Consider the following 11,432-nt stretch of genomic DNA (forward strand, 5'->3'; position numbering starts at 1 on the left):
CATTGTTTTGATTGCTGCATTCATTACATATGCTTACAATAGTATGATCAAGGTTATGATGGCATGTCACTCCAGAAATTATCTTTGTTATCGTTTACCTGCTCGGGACGAGCAGAACTAAGCTTGGGGATGCTGATACGTCTCCGACGTATCGATAATTTCTTATGTTCCATGCCACATTATTGATGATATCTACATGTTTTATGCACACTTTATGTCATATTCGTGCATTCTGAACTAACCTATTAACAAGATGCCGAAGAGCCGATTCTTGTTTTCTACTTGTTTTTGGTTTCAGAAATCCTAGTAACGAAATATTCTCGGAATTGGACGAAATCAAAGCCCAGGGTCCTATTTTGCCACGAAGCTTCCGGAAGACCGAAGAGGAGTCGAAGTGGGGCCACGAGGCGCCGCCACCATAGGGCGGCGCGGCCCAGGCCCTGGCCGTGCCGACCTGTGGTGTGGGGCCCTCGTGTGGCCCCCCCCCCACGTTGCCCTTCCGCCTACTTAAAGCCTCCGTCGCGAAAACCCCAAAAAAAAAAGCCACGGTACGAGAAACCTTCCAGAGCCGCCGCCATCGCGAAGCCAAGATCTGGGGGACAGGAGTCTCTGTTCCGGCACGCCGCCGGGACGGGGAAGTGCCCCCGGAAGGCTCCTCCATCGACACCACCGCCATCTTCATCAACGCTGCTGTCTCCAATGAGGAGGGAGTAGTTCTCCATCGAGGCTCGGGGCTGTACCGGTAGCTATGTGGTTAATCTCTCTCCTATGTACTTCAATACAATGATCTCATGAGCTGCTTTACATGATTGAGATCCATATGATGAGCTTTGTATTGCTACTAGTTGTGTGCTACTCATGTGATGTTATTAAAGTAGTCTATTCCTCCTGCATGGTGTAAAGGTGACTAGTGTGTGCACCGTGTGGTTCTTGTCGTAGGCTATGATCATGATCTCTTGTAGATTGTGGAGTTAATTATCATTATGATAGTATTGATGTGATCTATTCCTCCTTCATAGTGTAATGTGGACAGTGTGTGCACTATGTTAGTTCTTGGTTTATTTTGCAATGATCTATTATGCTCTAAGGTTATTTAAATATGAACATCGAATGTTGTGGAGCTTGTTAACTCCGGCATTGAGGTGCTCTTGTAGCCCTACACAACGACTGGTGTTTGTCATCCAACAAAAGAGTGTATGTAGCACATATGAGAAAGAGTTATTTATTATGCGATCAATGTTGAGAGTGTCCACTAGTGAAAGTATGATCCCTAGGCCTTGTTCCTAAATACTGCTATCGCTGCTTGTTTACTGTTTTACTGCATCTGTACTTCCTGCAATATTACCACCATCAACTGCACGCCAGCAAGCACTTTTCTGGCGCCGTTACTACTGCTTATATATATTCATACCACCTGTATTTCACTATCTCTTCGCCGAACTAGTGCACCTATTAGGTGTGTTGGGGACATAAGAGACTTCTTGCTTTGTGGTTGCAGGGTTGCATGAGAGGGATATCTTTGACCTCTTCCTCCCTGAGTTCGATAAACCTTGGGTGATCCACTTAAGGGAAAACTTGCTGCTGTTCTACAAACCTCTGCTCTTGGAGGCCCAACACTGTCTACAAGAATAGAAGCACCCGTAGACATCAGCGGGGTCCGTGGCCACGCTAGCTGCCACCGTGGCAAAGCTAGGAAGAAGTCAAAGAGCGGTCGCCGGCGGCAAGTCGAGCGCGACACGGCCGATTTGGTTCGAACCAGGAGGAGCGGGTGGGCGCGTTGGAACCGCCTCGACGAACTTGACCAGAAGGTGGCGGCGTCGTCGTCGGGGAGTCGCCGGAGGGGCACCGGTGGTGAGGATCTGTGGCGGAAGGAAACGGGTCACCGACGGAATTCAAAACCAGGAAGAGGAGGAGCAGAAAATAGGGTCGATGAGAACCACCTGCTCGCCCAGAAGCTCGAGGCGCAAACGGTGGGGCTGGAGGAGGTCATTATCGGCCGGAAAAATCGCCGGAGTGCGCACGACCTGAGATGGAAACGGCGGTGCTGGCGCTGTTTGAGAGCACTCCAGCTCGATTTTCTTGTACTGGGATGAAGAGGAGGACTGATGTCTACGGGAGCTTCTATTCTTGTAGACAGTGTTGGGCCTCCAAGAGCAGAGGTTTGTAGAACAGCAGCAAGTGTCCCTTAAGTGGATCACCCAAGGTTTATCGAACTCAGGGAGGAAGAGGTCAAAGATATCCCTCTCATGCAACCCTGCAACCACAAAGCAAGAAGTCTCTTGTGTCCCCAACACACCTAATAGGTGCACTAGTTCGGCGAAGAGATAGTGAAATACAGGTGGTATGAATAAGTAGTAGCAACGGCACCGGAAAAGTGCTTTGCCCGGGACGATAAACAAGCGGTAGTAACGCAGCGGTAGTAACGCAAGCAGTAGTAACGCAATGAAAAACAGTAAACAAGCAGCGATAGCGATATTTAGGAACAAGGCCTAGGGATTAGACTTTCACTAGTGGACACTCTCAACTTTGATCACATAACAGAATAGATAAATGCATACTCTACACTCTTGTTGGATGATGAACACATTGCGTAGGATTACACGAACCCTCAATGCCGGAGTTAACAAGCTCCACAATTCAATGTTCATATTTAAATAACCTTAGAGTGCAAGAAAGATCAACACGACTAAACCAAGTACTAACATAGCATGCACACTGTCACCTTCACACTATGTAGGAGGAATAGATCACATCAATACTATCATAATGATAATTAACTCCACAATCTACAAGAGATCATGATCATAGCATATGCCAAGTACTAACACGGATGCACACACTGTCACCATTACACCGTGCAGGAGGAATAAACTACTTTAATAACATCACTAGAGTAGCACATAGATAAATTGTGATAAAAAACACATTGCAATCATAAAGAGATATAAATAAGCACTTCACTACGCCATCATAACAGTGAGTAAGTATTCTGTGAAATATAGCCTAAGAGACCCACACGGTGCACACACTGTCACCTTTACACACGTGGGACAAGGAGTCTCCGGAGATCACATAAGTAAAACTCACTTGACTAGCATAGTGACATCTAGATTACAAGCATCATCATATGAATCTCAATCATGTAAGGCAGCTCATGAGATTATTGTATTGAAGCACATAGGAGAGAGATGAACCACATAGCTACCGGTACAGCCCCGAGCCTCGATGGAGAACTACTCCCTCCTCATGGGAGCAGCAGCGGTGATGAAGATGGCGGTGGAGATGGCATCGGTGTCGATGGAGAAGCCTTCCGGGGGCACTTCCCCGCTCCGGCAGGGTGCCGGAACAGAGACTCCTGTCCCCCAGATCTTGGCTTCGCGATGGCGGCGGCTCTGGAAGGTTTTTCGTATCGTGGTTCTTCGCATCAGGGGTTTCGCGACGGAGGCTTTAAGTAGGCGGAAGGGCAGCCTCGGAGGGGGCCTGGGGGGCCCACACCATAGGGCGACGCGGCCCCCCCTCTGGCCGCGCCAGGGTGTGGTGTGGGGCCCCCAGGGCTTCCTCCGGCGGCTCTCGGGTGTTCTGGAAGGCTCCGGGAAAAATAGGGACCCGGGTCTTGATTTCGTCCAATTCCGAGAAAATTTCTTTACTAGGATTTACGGAACCAAAAACAGCGAGAAAACGAGAACCGGCTCTTCGGCATCTTGTTAATAGGTTAGTTCCAGAAAATGCACGAATATGACATAAAGTGTGCATAAAACATGTAGGTATCATCAATAATATGGCATGGAACATAAGAAATTATCGATACATCGGAGACGTATCAAGGACGTGGCGGTGCTCCTAGTGTCCTCCGAACGCAAGGGGACGGTCGGAGGTGGTGGGGCAACGGCGAGGGTTTACGGTGGTGCTCGGTTGGAAGAAGCAGAGAAAGAATTAGGGGAGCAGGAGAGATGGCGGCGCGAGGGAGGAAGGGGAGAGGAGGATACCGCTAGGGTTTGGGCGCGGCTACAAGGAGAGGAAAAAGGAGCGCGGTGGTTGGGAGAGGAGGACCACGCTCCTCACGCAGATGGCGTGCTCCCATCGCTGACGAGGAATATGACAAGGAGGGAAGCAGCGTACCGCTTCGCTGGTGGGTTGGGGCGGGCCAGAGGAAGAAGGGAAGGAAGAGAGAGTTGGCCGCCGGGGATAGAGAGGGGTTGGGCCGCCGAGGAGAAAAAGAGAAGGGCCAGGAGGTTGGGTTGCTGAGTTAGAGAGGGTTAGTGGTTTAGGTTTTCTTTTTCTATTTTTATTTAAACTATTTGAATCCAAAAATCCTTTTTCAGTTTTGATTTTAACCAGGATGAGAGTGAGTATTAAAACTAGTTTTCCAAAATATTTAATTCATTTTTAATCAAAACAAAGCACGTTTATATTCAAGACTTGATTAGTTGGAAAAACTTAGTTATAAAATAAGAACTATGGGAGAGAAAGATTAGGGTTTATTTAAAGGGAAAAATAAGGGAGGGTTTATAAATTAGTTTTATTTAATAAAATCATGGATGATATGATGCATGATGCATGATGATGCACAAAGAAAAAGAGCAAACAAATCTATTAGGGGTACTAACCTGGATCGTTACCTAGCTGGTTATGGTTCTTCAGGCAGTTAAAAAAATCGATAGTGTAAGATCGCCCAAATGTGTGCGTGCTCCACGATAGGCATGCAGGTATACTTGCGGCTATCAAGATGCTGAAAGAAGCCGGACCTGATGAAGAGACGCCATGGAAGAACATGCAGAGTAGGTGGTGCATGCGCCACCTGGGGGCCAATTTCTTCTCGCAGTTTAGGAGCAAGAGTCTTATGAATCTGTTCAAGAAATTGTGCAATCAGAATCAGGAATGCAAGTACACTTTTATCCTCCGCAAGCTGGATGAGTTCACTAAGGACCATGTGCAGCAAAGGAGAGCCGCGCGAGCTGCATTAGCAGCAGCTCATGCAACAGTTGTGGCTGCAGCACTGGGTACACATGTTCCGGAAGTCATAGAGCCAGATCCTATTGGGCTATGTGACCTGCATGGATTTGACCCACCCAATACTAGAAGGAGGCGTGGAAGACGGATTAAATTTTTTGCAGAGTGGATAGAGCACGAGCCATTAGAAAGGTGGTCTTTGCTGCATGACACACATGGAGCTAGGTATGGAGTGATGACTACCAATCTTGATAAATCATACAACTTCCTTCTTAGAGGAAATATGGCATTGCGGCTGACAACCCCGTGGTGGGTATTTTATATGGCACTATAAATTATTTCAAAGAGAGACGCCAGTTGGCTGAGAGTCATATGCTGGAAAATCCAAACAATCCTTACTGTAAGTCCATTATGGAATACTAGTTAAAATGCCCGTGCGTTGCGACGGGTCCTCAAATTTTATTTCACAACACACATATATAATTCATAATGCATTTATGAAAAAAAAAACAAAAAAATTAGAGATATTATAAATTATGATCATTAAAAAATCAATACTACTTATAGGTATATCTCTCGTGTTAATTTAAAATCATTGGTTATCACAAGCCATGACACCAAATATTCGTTTCTAACAAAATCTCCTTAGGCCGCTCCTTAGGCTGCTGCATGAAACTATCTCTAGATCCTCCAAGAATTCTTTCAATTGCTCGACACCTCTTCTTCACCTTCAGTTTCAAAAACATTGTCAAAGTGGTACGATACAACTTCTATATGTCTCCTTCGGCAATTTCTATAGCCATGCTCGTAACCTACTTCACCTGCCATACTAACAGTATGGATAATCCCTCATATTGAATCATAAAATAAGATCTGTATCCAGGTAACAACGGCAACTATTTTTGCAGTAACACAATACAAACAATTAGCCAAACAATTAAGCCGTTGAATGAAAAGTTACTGAACATAGTTTTAGCTTCCTACCATTTTCTTCTTCTTCTAAAGCTGCTAAAAGCTGAACAGGTAAAAAAAGAACTAAGTGAACAGAGCAAGTGGTCACCACTGGCGACCAAAGTAACTGGAGACTGAAATGAATGAAACACCAAGGAGACCTGAGGCGCCACCGCCAGTAATCGATGCACGGCCACCGCCTCACTTCATCCTTTGCCGTGCTAGCCGGCGCGCGGGTCAAGCCGTTGTTGTGCTCCGCGCGCCTTGTGTTACCGGCCGGCCAGCCTCGCACCTTCCTTCTGCCGGACACCCAACGCGGCAGTGGCAATTCTCTTGGCATTTACGGGCGATGGGGCTCTGCCGCAAGCCAAGATCCAGCCGGCCGGCGTCGACGACCTAGCCGGCGTGTTCCTGAGCGACGATGAGTGTCTCGTTGGTACCAGGCATCGGCGTATGGAGAGCCGCATGAGACAAATAGTCAATAGGACTGCTCGAGCGGATGCGAACTGGTTTGGCACTTCCTGGTACGTTTTCTTTCTTCCGTATGTACTATGAAGCGATATATGTTGAGACATGCAGTGAAAGCTAGATAGTATCAGAGTTATTCCGACAGTACACAAATAATTCCATGTTGCATGTAGAAAAACAATTCCATGCTGCTATTCGTGTTTGTTATAACTAAAGCGTTACTGTGCACATGTTAAGCTGAACTGAAATTTTTGTACTCGAAGAAAATTAAGTGTATAAGTTACGAGAAAGAAATTATGAATTATATCCTAGTTTGCCTAACCTGCTAAAGCTTATCTTCGGTAGTCCGACAAATAAATAAAATTTAGAAAAGCAAAGGAAAAAAACTAATTTCACGAGACCATAGTCATGTCATTGTCGAGTAAACTGATTGAAACGATATATGAGTGCAGCTAGCTATATACAACATGAAGTATAGAAAGCAGAGGGCTGACTATAGCATAGCATGGAAATGGCTACTGGAGTAGAAAATATACATAAAACAGCTGTAGCATGTTCATAAATTCAATAGTTGACACACCTACTGGGCCAAATCGACATGCTCAAGCTGAAGCGTTACACATGAAACAGCTCCATGTAATTATACATAAACTAATGGAAAAACTTGCACTTCAGACTCAGCTATCTTAAGCATTTTGGCATCAAAAATCCCAACGCAAGAAGAGCAGGAAGCTTGGTGCTTTCAGTAGAGTGAACCCTGGTTAAAAGAAACAATCAAGAACAATATTAATCAACCGAATATACAAAATGCATATATCAAGAAGGCAAGAGCATGAGAGGGGCAACATAGTACTGACCGTGCAAATACATAGTCTTTGACAAATAGATGCCAACCTTATCAAGCTTTGGACCCTGAATTTTGTAAATTATCATTGGATAACAAAATCAGATTGGGTACTTCCCCGGCGCAGCAGCGTGAAAGGCCATTTTGTAGATGGTGCATTCAGCACAATTCTAGGTATGTACAGACGTTCACCCATATGACTTCATGTCATAGTTTTAGCTTCCAATACCCACTCACCCAGGCCTGTGAATATATGTATTGGCTAAACTATATACATGACCATGGTGCAATAATATCTATTAGTTGCTAATTTTACCTTAATATACCTAATAAGTTTTGGAAATATTTTGTAAAAATCTTGCCATAGCATTCAAAGAAGATTAGAGAAAAAATGGACCTTTTAAATCCACATGCTTGCTCAATCTCGCAGTACTTTATATGGCCCTCATCCGTATCCCTGGCATATATTAGTACTCTACTATTTTTAGAGGGTCAACATTCTAAACCTAAATGGTGAAACACATTACGAGAACCATTTAAGCGGACCAACTACTAATATCTCTAGGAAAAGGAAACCGGTGGAAGCCTGGAAGATACCAAATTGGTTGATTTAATTTGCTTAGGGTACATTTTGTCGTCCTAATAATTCATTCATTTAGCTTAATTATACATGAATACATATGCCACTAATAATTTTTTGGTGTATCGAGACCTATTTAAAAAATAAAGAAGCGTTAACGAAGCCACTAATATTTAGCATATCGGTGGTTGGTCCCTTATCCATTTCAAACGGACCGACTACAAAAACGCAATTGGTTTCTAACCGAGGCCTCGATCCCTCTTATATGATAAATGAAAATGTCTTTGAATGCCACATAAAAGGATGTCTAGAAGTAAATAATCAATCATTATTGCAGTCTAGTATTTTATTTATTTTCTCAAGGCCATATGAGTGACATTGATAACAATATAACACATATAATTTTATTTGAAAACAATTAAATAGATGCAACAAAAGAAGAGGTTTTGAACTTAGATGGGAAGCTATAAAGATGTATGAACAAAACAGTACGAACTTCATGTCATGCACATGGAGATTTTGAGTTGTTTCGGTATAGTCATACAGGCAGTATCGTTGAGGTCTAGTTCCAAACTTGTGTGCTCAGGATAGCAGCAGTCTACAAACTTGTGTGCTCGGGATAGCAGGAGTCTACAGGCTGGTGAGACAGCATACATCAGCTAGTGTCTTTGAAGTCAAACCCCATGGAACTGCCAACATTTTCAGGACAGGATCAGCTGTTGTAAAAAGAATTGTATTCAGAATTTAGTTCGGTCCAAAGCATGTGATGTAAACTTGGTCATATCATCACGGAGGTCAAGAGGACAATCATGACTGTCGGTTGGGTTTCTCACCATTTTCTTTCAAAAACCAAGAGGCATTTCGATGGTCCAAAGAGACCACCAACCAACATCAACTCCACAACGAGAGAAAAACAATTCAGATTTGCCGTGACGCACCTAGGCACGAAGTTACTGAATTGAAGATGGGACGGCCAATCTAGCAACTCCCCTATCACAGACCAAATGCGAGACGGTTGTAGGACATCTGAAAATAAGATGATATGCAGTTTTGAGTTTCCCAATGAAAGTGCTCATTAGAAAGTGATAAAACCGGTAGTTCAGAAATATATTTTGACTGTTTCTCATTTCCAAGAATGCATGTGTAATAGTAATTTATGAACATGTATGACTCACATAACTCACCTAAATTCAATCAACATTACTCTTTGTCCATATTTACAGGAAAACACAACTCGAGTGCCTGGCAAAGAATGTTGATACACTGTTATCTATAAGAGAAGTAAGTTGATTATTATAGAATTATCTGCAACATAATTAGCAATCTAGTTTACCCATGTTGTACATTAAACGAATGCTAAATCAGCCAATAGATAATTCTTCAGTCCATCTAACACTCCTCACTCATATTCATTTCTGACATAGCTCACCTGTGGATAAATGAAAGAATAATAGTTTTAAAATTGATGGTAACCATTCCCCAAAATTATGTTAACACTAAATTGTCAGGTATTGCGGTTACAGATTTCAAGTTATTTTCAACTGGGCAAATAGATATATCGTTGCAGACATCCGACACTCGATCCCTTTGACGGTTCAAACAAACTTACAATCACATGCACCTTTACCTCCGCAAGGATATGTGAGTGTGCAACTTACTGAATTGGTTGGAGGTCACGAATTGGAGGTCTTGTCCAGGTACATATATAGGGCATAATTGCAAGCTTTGAAGTCCCCAATATCAGTTCAGACTGCCAATAAAAACACTAAGAAACTTTAGCATATGTATTCCCGAACTTCCATGTAATGTTTTCTATGTCAAATAATGTTGTTGCATCCTTGTGATCATTTTCATGGTTCCATCGATTTTAATCTAGAGGAGAATTCAACAAATACACAAACTCTCATATACACAAGCACGGGTATCTAACCATACTACAACAGCAGTTAGGGAAAGAAGCAGGCTTGTGTAATATTTTTGATTTGCATCTACTGGCACTCCAAGTAAATGACCTAAACCAAAGCAATTGCCCCTTTTTAGAACACGTAGAACTCATTAGCACCTGATATGTAATGTGGTGAATGCAACAAACAAAATATAGTGGATTCGTTTATTCTTCTGGAGCAATAGAAAGAAGAAGAAGAATAAATGAAAGGAGGTGAATTGAAGCTAATACTGCACGAGGTTACGGCTGCAGATATATGTGATCGAAACAGTAGTTATATAGCGTGACCCAGCAGTTGTAATCTCGGCAATTTTCTCTCTTGTTGGATCTAGACACAAACATAATACCAAATACAAGTCACCTTTCATGCATATTTACTATCAAATCAGAATTAAGAAAAGTGTATGGCTATGCAACAGTCTTTACTACAGTATTTACTATAAGCCTATAAGTGGATGATCTTTTGTCCTACCATCAAAACGTGCAACTATGTAGAGAACCTATTTTATTTAGGTGGATAGATGATAGCATGATCTTATTACATGCAGCAGTATCCCCATTGTACCCAAAACATATGATACCATAAGAGGTCTTATACAATAAGAGATGAAGATATATGGGTCTACAAATCGAAGGGGCTATCAATCACTATTCTCGATTCAGAGATCACTATTATCTGGTGTCTTTTTCACCTGCTTGCAAAAATATGGTTTTGAACGATTTGTTTGAAACATCACTAATAAAGTTGGCAAAAAGGGTATTTTTCCTAGCATTCGAAGTTGGACAGAGTTGGCACCTTGAAGGAGAACGCCGTAAGAAAGAGCAAGGAAATACTATTTGGTACCTTGGAGTAGAAAAAATCACAGATCTTGAGACATGGAGCTGGATTACCATCCAGTAACGTATTCCCCAATTCCATGTCCCGGTGTCAAATTTGCTGAAAGTTCAAACGAATTTAGGATTCCACACCTCATGAGTAGAACAACTTTCAGATTTATTCATGAAAAGAGTTTACTTCGTTGCTATCCTCACCATGAAGTGGCAGTAGCTAACACCACAAGTAATCTGATAGAAGAAATACCTCACCTAGAACAGAAAGGACGCTGTTAGCACATCAATCTCAGAACCGTCTAATTCGAGCAGACAAATAATCACCTCATCCTCGTTGAATCTACCAACACAGCAGATTTGGTCGAAGAGCTCATGATCTGAGCCCCACCCGCTAGATCCGTCACTCTTTGGTCGTCAGCGACGACGTGTGGTACGCTGATGACGGCCAACAATCCGGTGCCGTCTTGGCCAAGCGCAGCCCGAACCGTGGCGCAAGGAGGAAGCGACGGCCATCGTCGCACCCAGTGGTTCTTCTGCATCAGGCGAGAGAAGGTCTATGAAGGGGATCTCGTCGATTCCATCGGCTGGATCTCAGAAGAGCCCAGATGGGAGGAAAGGTGCAACATCGCGGATAAAGAAGGGAGGCCCCTGCTGGCCAGGGCGTCGTGGGAAGGACGGCGGCGCAGGGTGGCGGCAGGCGCGGGCGGGCGACGCGATATCTCAGGCAAGAGGGGAGAAGTTGGGCCTGGGCACTTGGCCCATCTGAACGCGTGCGGGAGTGAAAAAAGCTGGACGAAGGAACAACGAAACGATTGTTGTAGTGGCAGAATAGGGAACATGTTCCTCCTTTTTAAGTAGTGTAG

General features: G+C 43.6%; 2 long non-coding RNA genes, 1 other non-coding gene and 1 pseudogene across 3 annotated transcripts; 1 reads left to right on the forward strand and 3 right to left on the reverse strand.

The window, feature by feature from the left end:
* Positions 1-8,930: 8,930 nt before the first annotated feature.
* On the reverse strand, positions 8,931-9,033 carry LOC124658573. The gene has a single exon (XR_006989290.1). It is a non-coding gene; the product is annotated as a small nucleolar RNA snoR103 (small nucleolar RNA).
* Positions 9,003-9,581, reverse strand: LOC124658120. The gene is made up of 3 exons (XR_006989023.1): positions 9,452-9,581; positions 9,127-9,222; positions 9,003-9,035 (listed from the first exon to the last, which is right to left on the reverse strand). It is a non-coding gene; the product is annotated as an uncharacterized LOC124658120 (long non-coding RNA).
* Positions 9,582-10,599: 1,018 nt separating this feature from the next.
* On the reverse strand, positions 10,600-10,951 carry LOC124651544. The gene is made up of 3 exons (XR_006987439.1): positions 10,894-10,951; positions 10,771-10,824; positions 10,600-10,675 (listed from the first exon to the last, which is right to left on the reverse strand). It is a non-coding gene; the product is annotated as an uncharacterized LOC124651544 (long non-coding RNA).
* A 56-nt stretch (positions 10,952-11,007) lies between these two features.
* LOC124656196 overlaps positions 11,008-11,432 on the forward strand; it is a 2,010-nt pseudogene continuing 1,585 nt past the window's right edge.

This window comes from Lolium rigidum, chromosome 5 (genome assembly GCF_022539505.1).
Source record: "Lolium rigidum isolate FL_2022 chromosome 5, APGP_CSIRO_Lrig_0.1, whole genome shotgun sequence".
In the NCBI taxonomy this organism is placed as follows: Eukaryota; Viridiplantae; Streptophyta; class Magnoliopsida; order Poales; family Poaceae; genus Lolium; species Lolium rigidum.